Genomic DNA, 24626 nt, shown 5'->3' with positions numbered 1-24626 from the left:
TCGTCCAGGCTGCTCCAGGACAACTGAGCACCTGGTGCTACTTAGGAGGAGTGGTCAGCTTTGCAGGAGGCCATGATGCAGCAATGCTGGGGCATCCACCAAGCAGCTGTGATAGGCCGAGTACTGTACTGGGCGCTGAAGATGCAGACGTAAAGGAAGTCAGCTCCTACCCTCACTGAGCTCGCCCCTTAGAATAGGGGTTTTGTGGACCCTGTGGCTGATAAGCAGGTTTCAGAGGTTGCCTGAACATCCTAAATTGGACACAAAGCTGTGTGAGCATGTGCGCACATGTGTGCATGTGTGTGTGTGTGTGTGTGTGTGTGTACATTTTTTTTGAGGAGAAAAGTCAAGGCTTCTACCAGATTTCCAAATGCGTAAGTGAACCAGAGTTAAAAGTTTTACCTCTATAAATGCTACTTAAAAGACTGCAAAGAATGAGGAGTTATGTTCTGATTGTGTTGAGTGAAATAGGGAGAGATTCCAACCATTCTTGGCCAAGTCCACACAGTCAGTAAAAGGCAAACCTGAACAGAATTTTGGTCCCCTAGCTCTCAGGCTGGGGTGAACCCCCTCCATCTCTGTTGCCTCTTTGAAGAAATGAATAAAAAAGAAGCTTCTTCTCATGTGAAAATAATGCTAAGCAAGGTTGGCTTCCAAATATTCTTATCACAGAAGTGAATCACACTATAGCAGCTAACTTTTGGAAAATTAAAAAAAAATTTATTTACAAAAGCATAAAACTACATGCTTAGAAACAAATTTAACAAAAGATGGGTAGACCCATATAAATGTAAAGACATTCCATGTTCATGGATTAGAAGAATCAATATTTGTTAACATGTCAATTCTTCCCAATTTTATCTATAGGTTCAATAAAATCCCAACCATAATTCTCATAGGCTTTTAGGGGATAGAAATTAACAACCTAGGGGTGCCTTGGGGCTCAGTCAGGTAAGCATCTGCCTTTGGCTCAGGTCATGATCCCAGGGTTCTGGGATTGAACCCCACCTTGGGCTCCCTGCTCAGTGGGGAGCCTGCTTCTCCCTCTCTCCCTGGTTTGTGCTTTGCTATCTCTCTCTCAAATAAATAAATAAAATCTTTTAATTAAAAAAAGGAATTAACAATCTGATCTTCAAGTCTGTATGGAAATTCAAAGGATTTTAAATATCCCAAGTAATCTTGAAAAAGAAGACAATTGGAAGATGTACACCACCTGATTTCAAGATTTACTATAAAGCTACAGTTATCAGGGGGCCCCTGGGTGACTCAGTGGGTTAAGTGTCCAACTCTTGATTTCAGCTCAGGTCATGATCTCAGGGTTGTGGGATCGAGCCCCACGTCAGGCTCTGCACTGGGTGTGGAGCCTGATTGGGATTCTTTCTCTCCTCTCCTCTGCCCCTCCCCACTTATGCTCTCTTTCTCTTAAAAAAAAAAAAAAGCTACAGTAATCAAGACATTGTGGTACCAGTATAGACAGAAAAATCCATGGGACAGCATAGAGAGTTGAGAAATACACCCATATTTGTAATACTTGTACATCCAATTGGTTTTTGACAAGAGTGCCAAAGCAATATAATGAGAAAAGCAGTCTTTTCAACAAATGGTGCTGGAACAGCTAGACATCCACAATGAATAAAAAGAAACCCAGACTCCCACTTCTTACCACACACAAGCATTAACCTGAGATGGATCATGGACCTAGCACAAAGTTTAAAATTAAGGAACTTCTAGAGAAAATACATGAGAATATCTTTATGCCTTGAGAGTAAGCAAAGGTTTTTTAGATGGAACACAGAAAACAATAACTATGAAAGGAAAACTTGCTATATTAGACTTCACCAAAATTTAAAATTTCTACTCATGAAAAGATTGGTCTACCATTTAAAAATGAATAAGCAAGTTATATACTGGAAGAAAATATTTACAAAACATAAACCCCCCACCCCAAAAAAGGAGAGAATGGTTCCAAAATACACAAGACTCCTATAACTCAATAATAAAGGACAGCCCAATTAAAAATGGGCAAAGATTGGAACAGCAGAAGATATTAAAAATGCTCAACACAGGGGCACCTGGGTGGTTCAGATGGTTAAGCGTCTGCCTTCGGCTCAGGTCATGATTCCAGGGTCCTGGGATTGAGCCCCACATCGGGCTCCTGGCTCAGCAGGGAGCCTGCTTCTTCTCTCTCCCTCTGCCTCTCCCCCTGCTCATGCTCTCTTTCTCCCTCTGTATCTGTGTCTCAAATGAATAAATAAAATCTTTAAAAAAATGCTCAATATCATTAGTCATCAGGGAGATGTAAATTAAAACCAGAAGGAGACACCAGTTTACTCCCAGCAGAATTACTAAAATTTAAAAAGACTTACAGTACTTGGTGAGGATATGGAGCAACCAGAACACTCATATCTTATTGGTTGGAGTGTAAAATGGTATAACCATTTGGAAATAAGTCTGATGGTTTCTTATAAAACTAAATATACAGCTACCCTATGATCCAGCAAGTCTATTCTTAGATATTTACCCAAGAGAAATAGGTCTAAAAAACTTATCGAAGAATGTTAATAGCAGTTTCATTCATAGTATCTCCAAATTGTAAATAGCACAAGTGTCCATCAACAGAAAAACAGATTAACGACTACTGTGGTTTAGTAACTATTCAGCAATAAAAAGGAATGAACTACTGATCCACGAAATGAGAGACAGGAAATCTCAAAACATAAGGCTGAGTGAAAGAATGATTGCACAAGATGATTCCGTTTATATGCTGTTCTAATCTAATCGATGGGTGGGGAAAAACAATCAGTATAGTTCTTCCCGGAGGCAGGCATGAAGTTTACCAGGGAAGGGGCATGAGGAAACTGATGTTCTTTTTCATTACATTGGTGTTATTTGTCAAAACTTATCAAACGGTCTAATGCAGAGCTGTGCATTTTGCTCTATACGGATTTTATCCCCAATTGCTATAAACAATATTGAACTGTAGCCAATAATATGAATGTCGAAGAATTTGAGGGTGAAGTATATAGATCCTTCTTTGAAATGCACTGAAAATATTGGATTGACAGATGAATAGAGGGATGGACAGATGGATAGAACGTGAGAGAGCAATTTTAGAAAATGTTAATGGTAGACTTTAGGTGGTGGGTAATGGATGATATGGTTCGATTCTTTCAACTTTATGTTTAAAATTTTTAGTAAGAAAATGTAGAGAGAAGTGAATCAAAATATCATACCCTAAATGCAGGGCCCACCATATGGCATCCTGAATGAGCTCCACCATCAGGGCAGAAAAAAAATCCTGCTCTGTAGAGAGGCAAAGACAATCTGCTTACAGTAAAGGCCCTTGAAACCATTCAGGGTCTTTACAGCTCATTCTAAGCCATGACTTTCACTTTTTCAAAGGCAACCGTTCTGAAAATCCATGTAAGTGGATAAAGCATCACACACGCTCTGCATCATTCCTGAAACACCAAAGCAAGATTGCTGTGTCTGAGTGGAGATTACTGGGTTTTTTTTGGCTGTGTATTTTTTGCAAAGAGGAATCAGAAAACGGCTTAGTGTGTAAGTGGTTGCACTTGTGAGTAAGGCAGCTTCGCTCCCCATCACACGCTAACAGTCCCATTAATTATTTACCGTCAGAGACCCTGGGACATCAGAGAGCTGGCTGGAAGGAGGAAGGCATTGGCAGGTTTCGAGAAGAGGGTAGAATCAACAGCAGTAGCATCCATCAGAAGAGGCACTTAATTATGTCATTGCTCCTCTTTCAAAATTAACAAATATTTCCTTTATCTCTGTAAAATACAAGCGCGCGCGTGCGCGCACCCGCGCGCACGCGTGTGTGTGTGTGTGTGTACAAGCAAGTATGAAGTGACCTCTTCTGTTTACTGTAGGAACATAAATAAAAACAGTTCACCGTCAGTCCCAGTTAAGTGACACTGAGAAGGCAGAAACTAGGGATTAGGGTGCATGTCAATTTACAAGGCGGGGGGCACTTGGGTGGCTCAGTTGGTTAAGCGCTGGCCTTCAGCTGAGGTCATGATCCTGGAGTCCTGGGATCAAGCCCCTCATAGGGCTCCCTGCTCAGTGAGGAGCCTGCTTCTCCCTTTCCCTCTGCCTCCTACTCTGCCTACCTGTGCTCTCTGACAAATAAATAAATAAAATCTTTTTAAAAAATTACAAGGGGGATTTTACTTTAACTTGACTTTTAAATAATGCAGTGTATGTGCAGTAAATGATGTAATCAGAACCAAGACTCTGCTTGATTCTATTTACATATTTTTTAATATTGTGGTGTTTTCAGTTTTGGATCTGATTTTCTTAGGTTGCGTGGACAACGCATGTCCACTGTCACTGATGCTGAGAGCTGGGGGTTCTAGTGCAATCAAATTGTTGGGAGGACATTATGGGGAAACATCCGCTAATGCACATACATTTAATTTAATCTGCCAACTCCTTTTAATTTCCTGAAATTATAAAGAGAAGGGTTAACATGTATTTACATTGAAAGAAAAAAGACCACAATGCCAATAGTTAGTATTAAGGATGGGCTGGCGTAGAATTAATAATGGCATTAGAAAAGATTTTTATTCTTTATTTTCCAAGTTCCCCATAATGGAATTAAATGACTGTTTTATTTTAAACTTTAAAGAGATTACACAAGTACTGAAAGAACACATTCTCACTGAAAAAAAATACAGAACTACATCATGTAAAAAGCAGAAACCTCTCCTCCCCACCATCAGACACCTTTTCTTAGAGGTAAATATTTACTTTTATAGTACTTTTCCCCCAAATACTACACTTTTGTAGTTGACAACTGGTGACCTCTGATTTAAACTTAAAGCGGAGGGATGTATTTACTCCAAGCGAGATTTTTCAGTGATTTGTGCTTATTTATCAACCATTGTCCATATTATATTCCTGTAAGCAGTAAAATATGACAGTTCTCAATATTCTCCTCCTATGCTGTAAATTTCATATTAAAAACATAAACACTCAAAATACATTGTATTTCAATAAAATATTAATGTACCAAATAAGCCAACTAGAACCAGTAGGAAAACAATTATAGAACATTAGAATGACTCAGCTTCGAATTTAAAAAATTCATTTTAGTTCTCTATTACAATGTCATTATTTTCTTATACAGCAACGAACATTCCATATACACAGATACATATCTATATGTGCATCTTGCTTGCTTTTAATGCAAAATATGCTTAATGAAGTAAGTTACCAAGTAAAGGAGCAGAAGGGAAAACCAAGAGCACATTTTTTTTTTCTTTTTGGTGGTGTGACTTGTTTGATTTTAGGAGTCAGTTTATTAGAAGTAGGAGCTAGTGAGGGGAGACTGCAAATACAGTGGATGGCCAGGGTTATGGATTTAGCCCATGCAGAATTATTAAGACAAGAAACATCTACAGTAAGCTGGGTGAGGTGATAAGTGGACAACACATTCGTGGCTGGTGACAAATGTTAATATCTACACAGCCTGGTATTTAAATATGCTGGACATGGACACTAATTAAAGTTCATTATGTGAAGAAGTACTAGGTTAAAACAATATTTAAAAGCCTGTGCAATAAGAACATTATTTAGTCCTCGATAATCACTTTTAATTTAATATTCTATTAATAAATACTTTTAGTAACACTGTATGTGCTCTAGATTTGGCCATTTCTAGGAGAAATGGGTTTGGTTGCCAACGACTTGGTATCTAAATATCATTTCTGTAATTCAGTTTTTAGAAATACAGAGTATTTTGACTACAGAAAAACTAATGGAAATTATTCTCTTCTTTAGGGGAAATGGTAAAATAGAATTCCATGAATATTATAGTGATGTCCACGGTAAAAGCCATGTCCCTTACATGAACAGTTCCTTGTGGATGTCCCCCCCTTAAAGAGAGTCCTCCTTTGTTGGTTTGGAGTCTGTTCTGTTCTTACAACCTTTTTTTGTTGTTGCTCTGTCCTTATATTCTAAGGAGAGTCTTACCTTTTCTTCTAGAATGGTATTTGGTAAGTCATCTCTCCCAACCCAAAAATCAGAATAAAATTCTCTCTCTACTGTTTTTTTCCTACAAATCTAGGACAATGGAGAGGTAATATGAGAGTGACTTTAATTCTGTAAGTTTTAAATTTTGGCCTCTCATATATATATAAAATCATGTGATTATATATTATATACAATTATATTAATATTATGTAATTATGTTATAATTATATATATTATATTATAGACATATATAATACACATTATATTTAATTCTCTCTTCCCCACCAAAGAAAACACGTATGATGGAAAGAGAATGCTGTCAATTCAAAATCTGTTGCATCCTCCTATGACACTCACATTTTACTTGCACATCCATGAATTTTTTTTACTATGTTCATTTCTATCATTAGAGTAGCAAAAAGTAAAAACATTTCTACCAACCCCTAGTTCACAACAAAGCAAACAAAAGTAAACTTTAGAATGCTACTGACCTGGTCATAACTGCTTAAGGACCATCCTCCACCGAGTCCCTGTGCAGCCAGAGAATGGGGGCAGGGGCTGTCCCTCCCCGGAGGGGATACCCTCCTGGCCCTGCAGGGGTTCACCTGCTGTAGCCCCAGGTTCACCAGCCTTTAGCTGGAAGGATGCTTCTTTCTTTGCAGCTATCACTCTGGGATTTTAGCCTCAGTAAGCAGGTTTCCTCTCTGGGTCGAATTACGGTGAAATCCAACCCTTTATTTATTCGGGGAAGAGGCAGAGGCTGGGGGGCTGTGGAGGGCGACATGACCCCCAGGGTGACCCCCGGTGATAATTCCTCACCAGCTGCAGATGGCCAGGGCTCAGCCCCATCACGCGGGGCCACTTGGATCGACCAGCATCAGAAAAGAAAGCGCAGGGAGCGAGGGCATCCTGGCTCATGGCTCATGCAGAACAGCGCTCAGCTCTGGCAATGAGGCTGAGTGCTTCTCATACCTCCGAGCCTCGCAGCACAGATACACAACTTCTCTGTGGATCGTCTCACCAAATGGATTTTTGTTAATAGGAGGGGGATGTGCAGTTATATATACAAACAGCTCACCCAAGGGAAAATCGCAAGTAAAAAAGTGCTATTTTCTTTAGAAATTTAAAAAAATACAATTAAGTGGAAGATGCCCTGGTATGCCCACCTGGCACAGTGAATAATTTAAGGAATTCTAACCTTCATTGCTGGCTAGAGTGTGGTGACATTTGTCATTGTGGGAGGCTGGGCAAATTGTATGGCTGTTTCAGAAAGCAACAGGACAATACTATATTAACAAGAACCCCATTCTCCGAGGAATTTATCTGAAGAAATAACAGGGCACACCCAGAAAGATCCACTCCTAAGGTAAGACACCACCTGCCAAGAAGAACCCACGAACCATGTAAATGGCCAATATCAGGGAATTAGGGAATGGCTTATGGTAAAGGCAATGTCTAGGTGCCCAATACTGACTGGTGCTCGATTTTTGTCCTTTAATCTAATGCTCACAGCAACACTCTGAGTAGGTGTTATGGCTGCCATTTTACAGATGAGGGAGGCCAGGATGCAGACCTTGTTCATGGTGATGGAGCTGGCTGGGAGCTGGGCAACAGCGGAAGCAGGTCCTTCTGACCCCAGAGCTCAGAATTACTCTGCTTTCCAATTTAATGCCTGTTATGGATTGCATATTTGGGCACCCTCAAAATTCATGTTTTAACCCTGACCCCCAGGGTGCTGGTATTAGGAGGCGGGGCCTTTGGGAGGTGACTGGGTCATGAAGATGGAGCCCCCCACAATGGGATTAATGACCACATAGAAGAGACACAAGAGAGCTTACTTCGAGGCTCTCTGCCTAGTGAGCATCCAATAAGAAGATGCTGTCTGCACACCAGGAAGTGGGCCCTCACCACCAACGGAATCATCTGGCACCTTGACCTTGGACTTCTAGCCTCCAGAACTATGCAAAATGGATGTCTGTTGTCTAAGCCACCCAGACTGTGACAATTTGTTACAGCAGCTGGAGCTGACTTTTCAAATAGTGCCTCAAGGTAGTTCAAAATGAGCAACTACCATGCAGCCGTTACAATAGATAATAATGAAGACTAAGAATGAAAAATGCTTCCATAACGTTAACCTAAAAGTGTAGGATATGGGGCACAGACTGAAGCAACATGGGAAAATACCTAACAGAACATTGGGTGACACCATTTGAAAATATGCAAAGTAACAGAATTTACTCCAGGTTGGTAGATTATATGGAATTAAAGTGTTTTGAAAGAAAGGTTTCCAATATGTAGAGTCTATTATTTTCATTTATAAAAATTGAGTCTGTCTCTCCCTCTGTTTAGAAAGAAAGCCTGAAGAGCACACATATGTGACCTGCCTTCAGCAGGGGCAATGAATGGAGATGTTTTCTTTTATTTGGGTTTTTCTGTGTTTTCCAATATATTTTTTCCTCACCAAATGTGCATTGACTTTGAAATGAAGAAAAAGAAATTACAAGATGAAAGATATCCAGCCCAAATTTGACTACTTTCACCCTGGCTTCATGAACTAGTTCTTTGATGGCCTTATCTAAACTAAAGGAACCAATGGCTGGAGAAACCAATTGTTTCAGTTCTGGGAAAAGCCAGAGGACAAGAAAATCTCTTGGGACAATAATCTGCAAGCACGCCACAGATTTTAAAAGATAAAATAAAATGGTCTAGTAATAATAATAATATTTAGTATGCCAGTAATTGGTGCCATTTATTGAGTTCTGCCTGATGATGTAAGAAATGATGACAGTGCTCTGAGGCATCAGAGAAGCTCCCCCTACTCAGCTCCCAACGGCAGATCTGGGACTTGGACCCCTCCCTAACACCTGCCACCAAAGTCCGACCTCTAAGCCCCCAGGCTGTGTGCTCCCAGCCAAACATGTCATGCTTATCTGGAACACAACGTGCTTGGCAAACACATAGGAACTAAAAGGTGAGATTATCCTATCTCATTAGATGCAAAAACCAGAGAGGAAATGATGGAAGTCAACTCCTCCATGAATTTTCTGGGACAGCGGAAGAGAAATACAGAGCTACAAAGATGAATTCTTTCCAAAAATAAGATGAATTCTTTCCTGCACTTAGTTCCTCTTCCAAAAATTCATTTATTTATTGCTCATTCATTCTAGAAATATCATACACCCAGTATATGCTGAGCTAGACCCTGGGGACACAGCTTGAAGAAACAGAAGGAAGAGGTAGTGTGTGAGGCTATCTTCTTCCCAGATTTTAAACATCTACCGCAGAAACCATGCTCAAGAGACTTGGGACAAACAGTGCCCTGGTAAAGAAAGAGGAACCATCCTTCTGGGGAAATAAAAATCACAGAAGTAAAAGAGTTCCTTTATTTAATACTCACATAATATAAAATAGCACAGTCTGAAGACAGAAAAAAAAATCAGTCACACCGTGGGGAGGGGATTCTGTTTATAAACACGGAGGGTGAAGACCACCCTTTGTCACAGCAGTCCGGCTTCTGGGGAACTGATTTCCAAGGGAATAATTCTACACATTTAAAAACACGATGCAAAAAAAAAAAAAAAAAAAAAATGCACGAAGACGCTGATTGCAGTACTGTTTCGTAGCACAAAGAAGGGTGGTTATGCCAAGGACCTAATGCATTAGAAATGCTTATGGCGATGAGCACATGGAGGGAAACCGCAGCACCAACAGACTGACGGGAAGGAAAGACTCCAAGATGGTAACACTGGTTTTTCTTATGTGGTGGAATTTGAGGCGACCCCTTCCCTTTGCTCCATTTTCCAGTTTACTTCTGGTACTGCTGTCATGGAAAAGTAGTTTTTAAAAATACACTTTTCAGGTTAGCAAAGTAGTAGAACTTCTGGCTGAATCCACCTTCCTTTTAGCAAAGATGGGCACAAGGGAAGGAAGAAAAGATCTCAACCTAGAGGGAAGTGACGCATGGGGCACCCAGATTTTTCCAGTGGTGCCCCAAGAACCATGAACTATGCTAGAACGTGGTGATGGAAGTGCCATTCAACTCGGATGATAAGACTTGGGTTCAAGTCCTAGCTGGGCTGCTTAATGGCTGCATGGTCTTGGCAAGGATTTATGTCCAAATCTTGTCACCTCTTGTAAAAACAACAACAAAAAGACACATTAAAAAACTACTGCAAAATTCATGACCCCCTCCCCCCAAAAAAGATGAGTGCACAAATAGGGCTTATCTGCAGGGAGTCTACTTTCTTCCTCCCCCTTCCCTTCCCTACACTGAAGTCTCCTTCCCACCGTGGACCCCAGGCTCCCTCAGCCTTCACTCCGCTGTCTCTCCCACCTGGAAGGAGGCCCGCCCCTTCACCATTTATCAAAATTCTCCTCCTGCTTCCAGGCTCAGCACAGATGCTACTCCCGAGGGAAGACTTGGGGGCTGCGCTCTCCGTGGGCTCCTTTCTCCTTCTTTTGCCTGGCCAGGACCATCCTCTGGTGAGGTGTCTGACCCCCTCCTTTCTGCCCAGTACTGCCGCAGCCTGGGCCCTCCTTCCTCAGAGTCACGTGGGCCTCGCACTGGGCCAGGCACACAGTAGGTGCTCAGTCACGTGGGCCTCGCACTGTGCCAGGCACACAATAGGTGCTCATTCAGAGCTTCTTGCATTCAATTTATTGAGCCTCCAGAGTTTGCCTCGTGTCAGTGAGGGGTTCACCTATAATCTTGCTCATCTGCAGTATCGTTCAGAATGGGCACGGGGGCACCGACTTCTCCTGGTAAAAGAGGAGAAGGATGTCTTCAGGCCCTTCTGGATTTACTTTCCATGAACGACTTCATTCTGGCCCACAGCCTTGCCTCCACCCCACCCACCTGCTCCAGCGTGGCGCCTTCAGCAAAGCAGCGGCCGGGTTCATGTCAGGTCAAAATCTAGACTGTTTCAAGATAATACTCTGGGGCTTTCCAACTCCTGAAAGGATCCCAGGACTTAGTCATACACGCTGTAGGAGAAGGAGGCCCCAGAGCACACGGGGCCCCGTACAGGAGCGGAAGCTTGGAAAGGCCATGTCACCCTCCTTTTGTACCCGGCTGGGCACGTATCTCTCTACATCACCCCCTTGTGCCTCTTGGAGGTAATGGCAGCACCTACCCGACAAGGGTGGCTGTACGGTCAAATGAACGGAAGTAGGGAAATATGGAAAGTGCTAGAACACTACCTGACCCTTAGTGGGCTCTGATAAGGGCTAGCTCTTATTATCCTTATTTGAAATTAAGTTAAATGTGGCCTGTGTCTAAACACTTGTGAAGTCTGAGGTTCTGTCTTACTCCTCAGGCATCTGAGATAAATCTTGTGAATTCAAAAGGACAAGCTGGTGGCTTTCTACTGACCTCTGGGTAAGATGTGAGTGGGGGCCAAGCAATGGAAGAAAAGAGCTTGCCTTTAGGACCCTTGCTGAGCTTGCAGGGGAGTAGAGCTATGCATGCACCCCAAATGTCTGGGCACCCCAAACTCCAGACAGGGCAGTATATGCCAGTGGACACAGCCAGGCCCGTACACACTGCGAGCACATAGCTGAAGCTCAATAAATACGCATATAAATGCTACCGGTCAACATAAGGGGCCTCCATTGTTTACTCTGACAGTGACCTTATCTAAAAATGCTGCTGAGTGAGATCAGCCAAGTTCAAGTAAGTGGCTTTTGAGTTCATTTTGATTAATAGCTCTTCTTTCAAAATGTATTAGCCCATTAGAGCTGCTCTAACGAAAGACCACAGACTGGATGATTTATAAACAACAGAAACTTATTTCTCCCCGTTCTGGAGGCTGGAAGTCTGAGATTGGGGTGCTAGCATGGTTGGTGAGAATCTTCTTCTGGGTGGCTGACCTCTCATTACATCCTCGAGTGGCAGAAGGGGCCAGGGAGCTCTGCGGGGTCTCTTCGGTGAGAACACTAATCCTATCATCCTTGTGACTCAGTCAAGGCCCAAAGGCCCCACCTCCTAATGCCATCACCTTGGCCCTGAGGGTTTCAACATATACATTTTGGTGGGACACAAACATTCAGGCCATGGCAATGATTTTACTTAAAAGCATGGGAAATGTGCAATAATATTCCCATGTAGGAGGTAACCTTACAGTTTATATAGTTTTAATCCTGGAAGCAGTGTTGCGAGTTAACTGCTCAGTTAATTACTGTAAAATCCTTGATAGGAAATTACCGTGATTTAAAAAAAAAAAAAAAGAAAAACAAAACTCAAAACCAAAAACTGGTTGTAATCAAAAGCCGGACCAGCAAATTGATACTTTCTCCAGGGAAAGGTGCTGGGATCCAATGCTCACTGTCCCTTCTCAGAGGAGAGAGTGGCCCAGGACAGGAGTCAGGGCACCCCCCCCCCAAAAAGAGCATGCTAATAAATGGTGTATGTACAACTGGGGGGCCACATGGGAGAGATATGGTTAGATCCATTCCTCACTGAGAAACCAGGATGGATCCACATGGATCAGACACATGAATGTAAAAAATGAAACCACATAAGCAATAGAAGCAAACAGGTGGATTCCCTTTTAACCTAGGAGGGTATAACCCTCTTAACTGTGACTCAAAACCCAGTAGCAATAAAAGACTGATAACTCTGACCACATTTTAAAAATAACAGTGTTATCGAGTATAATTCACACATCATAAAACCTAATGATTCCACTTATGTGAAACATTCAGAATAGGCAAAGCTTCAGAGACAGAAAGTCAATGGTCGTGGTTGTTAGCAGCTGGGGGAGGGACAGGTAGAGAGGGGCTGCTCCTTGGTACAGGGTCTCTTTCCGGAGAGAGTATTTTACTAAATAAAAGAGTATTTTACTAAAGTATTTTACCTTTAGAGGACTGATGAGTGTTGCACAATTCTGGGAATATGCTAAAAACCGCTGAACTGTGCACTCTGAAATGGTGAATTTATGATGTGTGAATTTTTTTTGCACATGGATATCCAATTGTCCCAGCACCATTTGTTGAAAAAATTATTACTTTCCCTCTGAATTGTATTAGTGCCTTTATAAAAATTCATCTGACCATAGATGCATGGGTTTATTTCTGGACTCTTAATTCTATTCCACTGATCTATATGTCTACCCTTATGCCAATACCACACTGTCTTGATTACTAGAACTTGGTAGTACATTTTGAAATGAGGTAGTGTGAGTCCTCCAACTTTGTTCTTCTTTTTCAAGATCATTTTGGCTATTGAGTCTCCTGTGTTTCCACATGAATTTTAGGATCAACTTGTCAATTTCTGTGACTATTTCAGCTGGGCTTCTTATAGGGACTGCATATGCAGACCAGTTTGGGAAGTATTGCCACGTTAACATTACTAAGTCTTCCAACCCATGAACACAGGATGTTTTTCCATTTATTTAGGTTTTCTTTAACTTCTTTCAACCATGCATTATAGTTTTCAGTGTATAAATCTTGCACTTCTGTTGTTACATTTATCCTCAGTCATTTTATTCTTTGTGGTGCTACTATAAATGTCTTTTAATTTCATTTTCAGACTGCTTATTGAAAGTATATGTAACTACAATTGATTTTTACATTTTGATCCTGTATCTTGAAAACTTGCTGAACTGACTTATTAGTTCTAAGTTTTTGTAGATTCCCTAGGATGTTCTGTAGAACATATTATGTCGTCTACAAATAGAGATAGTTCCACTTTTTTCTTTACAATCTGGATGCCTTCTATTTCTTTTTCTTGTTTCATTATGCTGGCTAGACACTAGAGTATAATGTTGATTGAAGTTGTGACACTGGAGATCCTAATTTTGTCCTGGTGTGAGAGAGAAAGTATTCAGTCTTTTATAATTAAATATGATGTTAGTTGTGCATTTTTAATAGATGTCCCTTATCAGGTTGAGGAAGTTCCCTTCTATTACTGGTTTATTGAATTTTTTTTTTTTTAAGCATCAAAGGGTGTTGGATATTGCCAAATGCTTTTTCTGTGTCAAGACGATCATGTGTTGTTTTCTCCTTTTTTTTTGTTCCTATATTATATTGATTGATGATAAACCAAGCTTGCAATCCTTGGATAAATCCCAGTTGGTCATGTTATATAATCCTTTTTATATATTCCAGGATTAGGTTTGCTAATATTTTGTTGAGGATTTGCATCTGTATTCACAAGAGATATTGGTCTGTAGTTTTCTTGTGGTATCTTTGGTTTTGGTTTTAGGGTAATCCTGGGCTCATAGATTGAACTGGGTGAGGAGTGTTGCCCCCTCTCCTATTTTTGTAAACTGTTTGTGAGGTTGATGTTAATTCTTTAAATGTTTGGTAAAATTCACCAGTGAAGCCATCTGGGCCTGGCTTTTTCTTTTGGGGAGTTTTGGGATTACTAATTCAATGTGGCTACTTACTATAATTCTGTTTGGATATTCTATTCCTTCTTGAGCCAGTTTAGATAATTTTTCTTTCTAGGAACTTATCCACTTCATTTAGGTTATTGAATTTGTTGTTGTACAATTGTGCATAGTATTCTATCATAATTCTTTTTTTTTTGTACAGTTGGTAGTGATGTCCCCTTTTCATTCCTGATCTTAGTAATTTCAGCTTTGTCTCTCACTTTTCGTGGTCAGTTTAAGCAAAAGTTTGCCAATATTGTTGATTTTTTTTAGAAGCCAACTTTGGGTTCACTGATTTTTCTCTTTTGTTTTTCTAGTCTCTATTTCATTTATTTCTGCTCTAGTCTCTATTTCATTTATTTCATCTTTGTTCTTCCTTCCGCTTGCTTTGGGTTTAGTCTGTTCGTTTCTTACGATGGAAGGCTAGGTTATTGATGTGAGATATTTCCTTTTAAATATAGATGATCATAGCTAGAAATTTCCTTCTAAGCACTATGTTAGCTGCATCCCCTAAGTTTTAGTATGTTGTGTTTTTGTTTTCATTCACCTCAAGGTATGCTTTAATTTCTCTTGTGATTTCTTCTTTAACCTGATTACTTAGGGGCATGTTGTTCCATTTCCACGTATTTGTGAATTTCCCAAATTTCCTTCTGTTACTGATTTCTAATTTCATTCCATTGTGATCAGAGAACATATGTTGTATGATTTCAATCCTTTTAAATTTGTGGAGGCTTGTTTAAAATTTAAACATGTAAGGAAAAACCCCCACAAAACTCTGTGTGCCCCAAAACACACAAACAGGGTAACAAGACAAATGACAAATAAGAAAAAAAAATCGCAACTTAAATCATAGACAAAGGGTTAATATGATGAAACAGGCATGTTCTTACATTGCTGGAGGGAATGCAACATCCAGTGGAACCCCTACGGAGGGGAATTTACCAATATCTAGTAAATTACATCTGCATTTCCCCTCTTAGCCAACACTCTGGCTTTTAGAAATTTGCACCAAAGGTACAATGTCAAAAACGTAAAACGATAACTAACCAAGGCTATTCATTGCACCATTATTGTGGACGAAGCAATCCAGATGTCATCTGCAGAGAAATGGCTAAGTAAACTCTGGAACATGCACAGAACAGAATCCTATGCAGTGGGGGGAAGGAAAAAGGAAGAGTTCTATATACTCTGGAGCCACCTCCTATTGTTCTGTGATTCTTGGGGAAGCTCCCAGTACCTCCTTCCGGGGGTGGGCAAACAACATTCCGGCCCCTAGGGCCCTGGGTGCTGGGTCTGCTCCCCATCCTAGAGATGGAAGAGAGAGACTCAGCAGAGGGTCGATGAAGAGCCTGAACTTGGCCTCTAAGTGGCAGCTCCAGCACAATGCAAGGGAGGAACCCAGCACTCAGGCTTGGTTTGCCCTGACCATCAAATGACACTTGTTCCTGGAAGGAGAGGCTCCCTCCCTGCCACCGTGCCCACCGGTCACTCTGCTAAGGATTCTCTTGAAGCCCCTCCATAATCTCCATGCATCCGTAAGTACTGATGGTAGGGACAGAACCTGTAAGGAGGTGTTCCCCCTCCCCACCCCCAACCTCCAAGGCAGAGTCTGAGTGCACCTTCCTTCCGGACATATACACACACCAAGACAAGCTGGCTTCGGGCGAAACACCTGGGGATCTCTTGAGAGAATGAGATTAGAGACTGAGGACAGAGATGATATTTTGTGAACGTCTGAGGAAGATTTGAGCGGAGGAGCTCTGAGGTTTTGGCGTGTGCTTTAAGTGGAATTCCCCACGGATGCCTTGTCAAGAAACTTTCGTAAAGATTTAAGCTGCTTTGTGATTTTAAGATTCCAGGCTAGAGTTTCCTTGGAATATATCACTGTGTTGTGATGACAGAGGCCACGAAGTGGCTCAGATTCCCCTTGGATCTCACATAAATACTCATTTATCTTCCACTTCTTTTTTTTCTTTTTAAGATTTTATTTATTTATTTATTTGAGAGAGAGAAGGAGAGAGAGAGCGCACACACACACAGGAGGGGCAGAGGGAGAGAGAGAATCTTAAGCAGGCTCCGTGCCCAGCACGGAGCCCGATGCAGGGCTTGAGCTCACGACCCTGAGCTCATGACCTAAGCTGAAATCCAGAGCCGGACGCTTCACTGACTGAGCCACCCAGGTGCCCCTTCTACTTTTTCTTTTTTTTTTTTAACAAATATATTATACGGTGATTATGTTCTGCAACTTGCTTTTCCCACTTAAAAGTTCTTCTGGATCTGCACATGGAGACCCAGACATCTCATTTCATGGTAGTTCTTTGTCCTCACCGATGGACTTTTAGGGCATTTCTAGTTTTTTTTGTAATACTGTGCTGTATTTCATGCTGTGCTGAACATCCCATGTGTGCATTTCTGCTCACCAGTGAACTGTACCTTCAGGTTAATTCAGAGCAGAGAAGAGGATATATTGAGCCTTAATTTTTACAGAGACGGCCAATTTACAATTATAGCCTTACTTATCAACTCAAGATTAGTTAAAGATATGGGGCGACTGGGTGGCTCAGTCGGTTAAGCATCTGCCTTTGGCTCAGGTCATGATCCCAGGGTCCTGGGATCGAGCCCCGCATCGGGCTCCCTGCTCCGCGGGGAGCCTGCTTCTCCCTCTCCCACTCCCCCTGCTTGGGTTCCCTCTCTTGCTGAGTCTCTCTCTGTCAAATGAATAAAATCTTCTTAAAAAAATTAGTTGCAAATATGAAAAATGGAAGAAAAATTATATCCTTGCTATACTAAATAATATCAAACTTTCTGATTTTTCCCTATCTGAAAAGCAAAATAACATATCTCATCGTTGGCTTTGGTTTGCATTTCTTATTCAGCATATTTTCATAGGCAGACCCACCATTTCTATCTTTCTCAACGACAGAACTCTCTACTTCCATTTCTTGGTTCATTTGGAAGGTGGACTGTTCTTTTTCCCATTGATCGGCAAGTTCTCTTTGTGGTATATGTTGAAAATAGTTTTTACCTGCTTGTTGTTTGTCATTTGAGGAGGATTTTCTGCAGAAGAGTTCCAACTGTTACAAAAGCACGTTTATTAATCTCCTCTATACTGACTAGGTTTGTGTTGTGATGTTAGCTTTCATGTACAAATGTATGAAAGAAACAGGCAAGGTACAGACCAGTGGCTGTGGTCAGCTACACTTTGTGTAAAGGAGGGAGAAATAAGAATCTGTTTTGCTTGTATACATACATATAAAGCAATTCTGGAATGACATAAGAATCTAAGAATTGTACATTGATACTTAGGGTTTTGGAACCGTGTGACCCTGTAGTGAAACAACTGAAGTTTTTGAATCTTGGCAAGGGAAAAAAAAATGAGGTCATTTGCTCTTCCTTTTCCTCTGCATGTCTTCAAGCAGAGATACACACCCTCAAGTTCAAACAACAAAAATTGACTCCAGCTGATTTGCCTCAATACAGGGACTGCCATCTGCCTTCCAAATCCAAGAGCAGGCAGACGCAAAAGCAGCAAAAAGCCAGGATCGGGAATCCTCTGTGGCTCTCAGAGTTCTAAGTCAATGTACTTAATATGTGGATTTGAGGGGAGCCCCATGTGTGATTAGGGGGGTTACAACGTGGCCCCTGAACAGTTAAAAGCCAAAGCCACGAACATGTACAAGATAATGCTTAACAGAAGCGAATGGGAGCAGCCTCTCCCCTTTGCCCTAAGACAGAAACGTGGAGGAGATCTTCTGTCTCTGCACAAGAGCTGACATTCCTGGGAGCCATGCTCCTCTGGGGCCGGGTTTCTAGTGTGGGGCTGAGGGACACCCCGCTGCTCTGTGGCTGTCACCTTCTCTTTTCCTGGATGGAAATGCCAACGCGCGCAGTACAAGCTTTCCTCAGCGCAGTATTAACCCTGGCTGCACAACAATAGGGCTCTTTGTTTTTATGAGTGATATCCTGATCACTAAAGCGAGGAGCTCGGTGATTCTCTGTAACCGCAAACATCCCAAGAATGCCTGGGCTCCGCCTACCATGGCCCCCGGCCCACCGAAACCTGACTCCCACCTCCCTGCCCCATTCCTCCTTGGTGACCCGTGTTCGAGGCATTCCCTGTGGACAGCTGGAGGCTGAACACTGAGTATATTCAGTGTTCAGCCTCACTAAGAGTGTTCTTCCATGAGACATACGCATTTTGCTAATTTGGCCAAAAAAAAAAAGACTCTGAACATGATGGAAGGAAAGATTTTGACTTTAATGAAAATGTTTTGGATTTAAAACCTTAATCAAATAACTTTTAATTAAATTAAGTTTTAATTAAAACGATTCTATTTTGAGGATTAGATTTGGGCTCGTCGCTTTTTAGTTCTACCCACATTTGAACATGAGGACCGGCCACATTTTCAATCCCGTGCCTTCAGATCTGTTTTTAAGAACTCCCATTTTAATCATCAATAGTATTTATCATTTTCACTGGCAGAAATCCAGTCCAGGGGAGGCTAGATAACTTGCCCAAGAGCGAACGAGAAAGAAATGAACACAACTGAGGGGCTATGGATCACACAAGCAGGGGATTACACCTGTACGGTGCTAAAGCATTCTGTGAACACATTCTAACAATGCCTGTGTTACAGATAAGGACTAGGCTGTGTAGGGCCCAGGATATACATTTTTTAAAGATTTTATTTATTTGAGAGAGAGCAAGAGAGAGAGAGTGAGCACGAGCAGGGAGAGGGGCAGAGGAAAAGGGAGAAACAGGTTCCCCGCTGAACAGGAAGCCCAATGCGGGGCTCGATCCCCGGACCCTGAGATCATGACCTGAGCTGAAGGCAGATGCTTACCTGACTGAGCCACCCAGGTGCCCCAGGGGCCAGAATTTGAACCCAGCTCCTTCTGACTGCAAAGCCCACATTCTTGACATTGTCACCCACTTTTTCCTACAAACTACATACCTCAGAGATATCAAGAAGATGCTAGAAGATGGAATTAAGACAGCAGACTGAACCCTGATATAGCCATCACCTCCTGCCCCAAATCCTTGGAAATTTTATTTAAAAAAATATTAACTGGGGCCTCTGGGTGGCTCAGGCAGTTGAGCGTCTGACTCTTGGTTTCAGCTCAGGTCATGATCTCAGGGTCATGAGATCCAGCCCTGTGGCGGGCTCTGTGCTCAGTGGGGAGTCTGCTTGGGATTCTCTCCTTCCCTCTTCCTTTGCCCCTTCCCCCCAACCCCTCAGCTTGTGCTCTCTCTCTAAGTAAATCAATCTTAAAAAAAAAAAAAAAAACAACCATATTAGCACAGGAAAAGAGAAAGGAGACCTAAGAGGATAGGAAATCATGGTGCACAGGTTGAGAAGGTTTGAAGAGTGCTCCGAGGCACAGAGGAAGGGGGAGGGCCACCAAGGTCACCAGCAGGGGCATTGCTGGGAGGGGAAACCACAGTGAGCCCCAGTTCTGCCTGTGCCAAGCAGTGGGGGTGGGGGTGGGGGGCAGCGTTCTGCCTCTTCTATGCCAGATTGGAAGTATGGCATGTCAGGTGGGAGGTGGCACCCGGGAGGCGCATGGAGGGTGCGCCTCCCCCTCCCCCGCCAGAAGACACGCTCCAGGCACACCCCCGGGGCAGCCACTGCAGTCTCTCTGTCCTCTCTCTGTAGGCTGCAGTGACTGATGCCACATTCACAGACAGCTACCGGGAATCCCAGCCTCAGAGATCCGCATCCAACTCCGCACACACAAACATTTGAGGAAGATGAACACCATAAGGAGAAGCACTCGGTTTCACCTACTGAGCCCACAAGCTGACGACAGATTAGCAGGAAGAGACCTCCCTACCTCCCACTCCCACGCACAGGACGTAAAGCGAAAATAAGCTCCCTGCTTATAGCCGAGGACCCAGTACCACTGGAAGCACACGGGCCATTGGGGCCGGAGAAGGTGGGGGCATATCTCCTCTCAGCCCTCCTTGGGCCTGAGTGTCCCCAAGGGGAAGTGAGCAATACCTGCACAGGCAGGCTCTTGCCAGGTCTGAGAGCCTGCATTGCTTCCTGTACCCTTACATCACTGCCCGGGGCTGGGGGGCTGGACAAATAACCCAGTCACTGAGATAAGGGAGTGTGGGCAAACTCTGGACTCTCCCAGTCCCCGATACAATAACCACCACCCGCATTCAGGAGGAAAGGATGAGTCAGTGCCTGAGCTTCTCCAAGCAGCATCTTGGGCTCTGGCTTTCTAGCATCTCAGGGACCCATCTCCACCCAGAACCAGTGTTCACAAAGCAAGAACTGAATATGAATGATGTCTTGGAGAGACACAGGAGGACCTGGCATCCATAGACAAGGCTTGGCTAAAAAGCTCAGAAATGAAAACTAAAAGAGCTGCACAGTAAAGCACATTACGTGGATGGCAGAGCAGAATGGACACGACTGGAGGACACCTCGGTCATCTGCAAGGGCAAGCAGAAGGTGCAGCATCCAGACACAAAGAGAGCCGACAAAAAGTTAAGAGACATGGAAGACGATGCTCAAAGCTTTCCAAAATGCATCTAGTAAGAATTCCAGAACTATATGCTCAAATAAATAAGAAAAATTCTTGAGGTGAAAAAGGATGAGTTCCCCGAAGTGAGAGGATACGACTCAAAAAATTGGAAAGGGAAAGTGAGTTTAGAAAACAAGAGAAAAGAAATAGAAAATCGGAAATTGTATAAAGAGAAAGTAGAGAAATAAAAAAGAACAAGACCCAGAACTGATTTTTTCAACAGACTCATGAAACAATCTCCCTGGAAGATTGACCAACAAAAGATAAGAGGGAGGGTGGGTGGGGAGGAAGAGGGGGAGGGAAGGAGAGAGAACAATGGTGTCTTGAACGAGAAAGGAGACGAAACTATACAGTAAAGAATTAAATCGTGAGACCACCACAGGAAACAGGACCCCTTAAAGAAATGGTGGATGGCCGGAATTAGACAACAAATTCCAAGGCTGGAATATCTTGTCACATCAGAAAGCAAGGAGGGCATCAAAGACTCCTGGGGTCATGTCCAAAGACAGAGGAACCAACCCAAAGGAGCTTCTACTGGCCAAAGATGAATAATTTTAGCATCAAAAATCAAGTAAGTTAAAATCCATGAGGTAATAATGACACTAAGAAGAAAGACCCCCTCCCCCCCACTGGTGACCTTTGAAAGATACTAGGGAATCGACTCATTTTCAGAAAAAGGAATAAATAAATTAAGGGAAAGAATCATCCATTCATTCTGACTTTCCCCCCAAAACTGTAACTCAAGTTACCACAGAGGTGATGGGAGAAAGTCCTTCAGAGATAGACTGCAGCCACTAGATGAAGAAGGAATGACAGACTCAAAATAGCACCACTTTGCAAGCCCCAGTGAAATAACTGGTCTAAGCAATGATCAATGACTAATAAAACCATTAGGACCTTTGTAGTGGATTATCAGGTAACAATACCCGAAATCACTGAAAAATCTCACCACCAAGGAGAGACCATTAGACATCATCTGACTCCCACCACTGATGAAACAGAAAGTACAAAACACCAACTGTCTAGCCTTCTTGCCAAAACATCTTACTGAATCTCAGCAAGCCTCTGGATCTAGGGAAACACAGAAAGGAATGTGTTAAGCAACACACACCAGATGCAATCACCAAAATCCAGACTGTGCGAGACGGCAAGTGTGGTTTTATCAACGACTGAATCACAAGTCAAAAGTAAAGGAGGGAGAAAGGAAGAAATTAAGAACCATATCACCCAACAGAATGCAGAGACCTTGATTCAAAAAACTGGATTCAGACAAAGTAGTGATAAAAACACATTATGGGCACAGGGACGCCTCGGTGGCTCAATCAGTTAGGCATGTGACTCAGGTCGGGTCATGATCTCCATATCCTGGGATCAGGCGCTGTGTTGGGCTCCTCCAGCTAGGCACGGATTCTTCTTGTCCCTCCCCCCCCCCCCGCCCTTCCCCACACTTGTGTTCTCACTCTCTCTCTCTCAAATAAATAAATACAATAAAATAGAACACATCATGGACACAATCAAGGGCATTTGAACACTGACTAGATACCTGATGTTATTAATGAAATATGTTTTTATTTTTTAAAAAATATATGTGAAATATGCTTTTTTTTTTTTTTTTTAGTCTTTTTAACATGGAATTGGGTTCTAAAATAATCTCGGGGCGGGGGGGGCAGGGATATGAACAGATCAAGATTTGGCTGTGATAGTTATGGAAGTTGGAGCAATGGACACAAAGAGATCCATGACAGCATTCTCTCTACTTTTATAATATATTCAAAAATTTTCAAAATAGGGTTGCCTGGGTGTCTCAGTCAGTTGGGCATCTGCCTTTGGGTCACATCATGATCCCAGGGTCCTGGGATCGAGCCCCATGTAGGGCTCCCTGCTCAGCGGGGAGGCTGCTTCTCCCGCTCTCTGTGCCCCTTTCCTCAGCTTGTGCTCTCTCTCAAATAAATAAATATTTTTTAAAAAGTTTTCATAATATAGAAAATGAAAAATAACTAAGATAAAAACATAACATTTCAAAATTCTGCCTAAAGATTTGTAAAAATAAAAACAGCTTTTTTAAATCTAGGCCAAAAAACTGTGGTTTCTGAGGAAAAAAAACCAAGAGGGGGTACTTTTTTTCCTCTGACTTTTTGGGAAAGGAACTGAAAGACTGGGGCCCAGGGTGGGAGGGAGTACTTTTCATTATATTCCCTTTTGTACTTCTGAATTTCATATCAAGAATATGATTTATCTGTGATAAATGAATAAAATAAAAAATATATTTTAAATCCCAAAGCCGCTATGAACTTTATGCCAATACACTTGAAAACCTAAATTAAATGGACGCCTATCCAGAAAAATGTATTGCCAAAATTAACTCAAGATGAAATGGAACATTTGAATAAACCTACAATCTTTAAAGAAGTGGAATTGATGGTGAAACATCGACCCAGGAAAAAAGTACCAGATCTCCATAGTTTTATGGGCAAAAGGTTTTATCCAGCTTCTTGGAAAATTCAGCCCTTATCCTGTGCAAACTTAAGGTGGGTTGAAAAAGCAAGTTACAAAAAGAGTGGCACAGTAGGAAAATACTTCTTTTAAATTTTTACATATTTAAACTGTTCGGAAAGGAGCAGGACTGCCAAAACGTGAGTCTGGTTGCGAACCCCCCCGCCCCCCACCCTGCACACGGGGACAGTGAGCCAGCAGAAGAACCCTTCTCTCAGCTGAAGGTTGGCACCGAGCTCAGTTTCCCCTGAGTCCAGTGGCTGGGGGACTGTGGCATCCCTTGGCTCCAAGATGTCCTCTATTCACAGCCGGCATGCACACTGCTGACAGGCTAGTCTTCTGAGAGGGGAGGCCCATGCTAGACCCTTCGAGGGACCGGAACCCACCTCTCTGAAGCCCTGGCATGCCTCCCTAAGAGAGGATGAGAAACTGGGGACCACACGCGATCCATCTTGCAGACCCAGGCTTTGGGACGGCCTTTTCCTCAGTGAAGCCTCTTCCTTAACTCAGGCAGGCGATGTGGAATTTATGGCAGCCCTGCGGGGACCCACCTGGCAGGACGGAAACAAGACTACATATTTATGGACTCCCATATATCTAGCAATGGTATAAATTAGGGCAAAGCGTTTGAATTATCTTCAAAATAACAGTTACTTTTGGGGGCTGATGGAGGGCAGTGGTCAGGGAGAGGTCCCCAGAGGGGGTTCTAACTACACCTGTCATGTTTCACATCTGAGTCCCCTTTCTTTTACTTCTCACCTGTAACCCGTTACCAAGTTCTGTGGTATATTAAAGATGGCCACACCTTTTTGCTTTCCCTCCCTTTACGAGGTGTAATCTCTCCCGTCCTACCGTGAATCTGGACTGTTTTGGGCTCTGGCTGTTTTGACCAACAGGGGGCAGCAGAAGTGATGAAGAGATAGTGCCCGGCCTGAGCTTCAAGAAGAGCTTCTGCTTCTGAATTACACTCCCCCCCTCCCCATCCACCTGCTCTGCTGGAAGGAAGTGGGGGCAGGTGCTTAATGACAAGAAAGCATGTCAAGAGGGAGAAGGCACGTGGAGGAGCGTGAGGGGTCAGATGTGGGAGAGATGCAAGAAGGGCCGCCCGGCGGAGCCCTGCAGCATGCTGATGCACAGAATCCTGGGGAGTCGTAAATTGTTGCTTTGAGCCAGTGGGTTATGGGCTGGTCTGCTACATAACACGAAACACCTAAACAAGTCGTGATAGCT

At 42.7% G+C, this 24626-nt stretch overlaps 1 protein-coding gene across 2 annotated transcripts in view; it reads right to left on the bottom strand.

Annotated features, from left to right (window-relative positions):
• The window catches only part of LRRK1 (leucine rich repeat kinase 1), a 119520-nt gene that overhangs the window by 80368 nt on the left and 14526 nt on the right, over positions 1-24626 (bottom strand). The gene's annotated exons all lie outside the window — the stretch shown is intronic.

The sequence above is a fragment of the Eumetopias jubatus genome, unplaced genomic scaffold (genome assembly GCF_037043125.1).
Source record: "Eumetopias jubatus isolate StellerSeaLion01/CBP00866 unplaced genomic scaffold, mEumJub1_p1.0 scaffold_7, whole genome shotgun sequence".
NCBI classification, from domain to species: domain Eukaryota; kingdom Metazoa; phylum Chordata; class Mammalia; order Carnivora; family Otariidae; genus Eumetopias; species Eumetopias jubatus.
The sequence above is the reverse complement of the archived record's forward strand: the minus strand, read 5'-3'. Positions and strand labels throughout refer to the sequence as shown.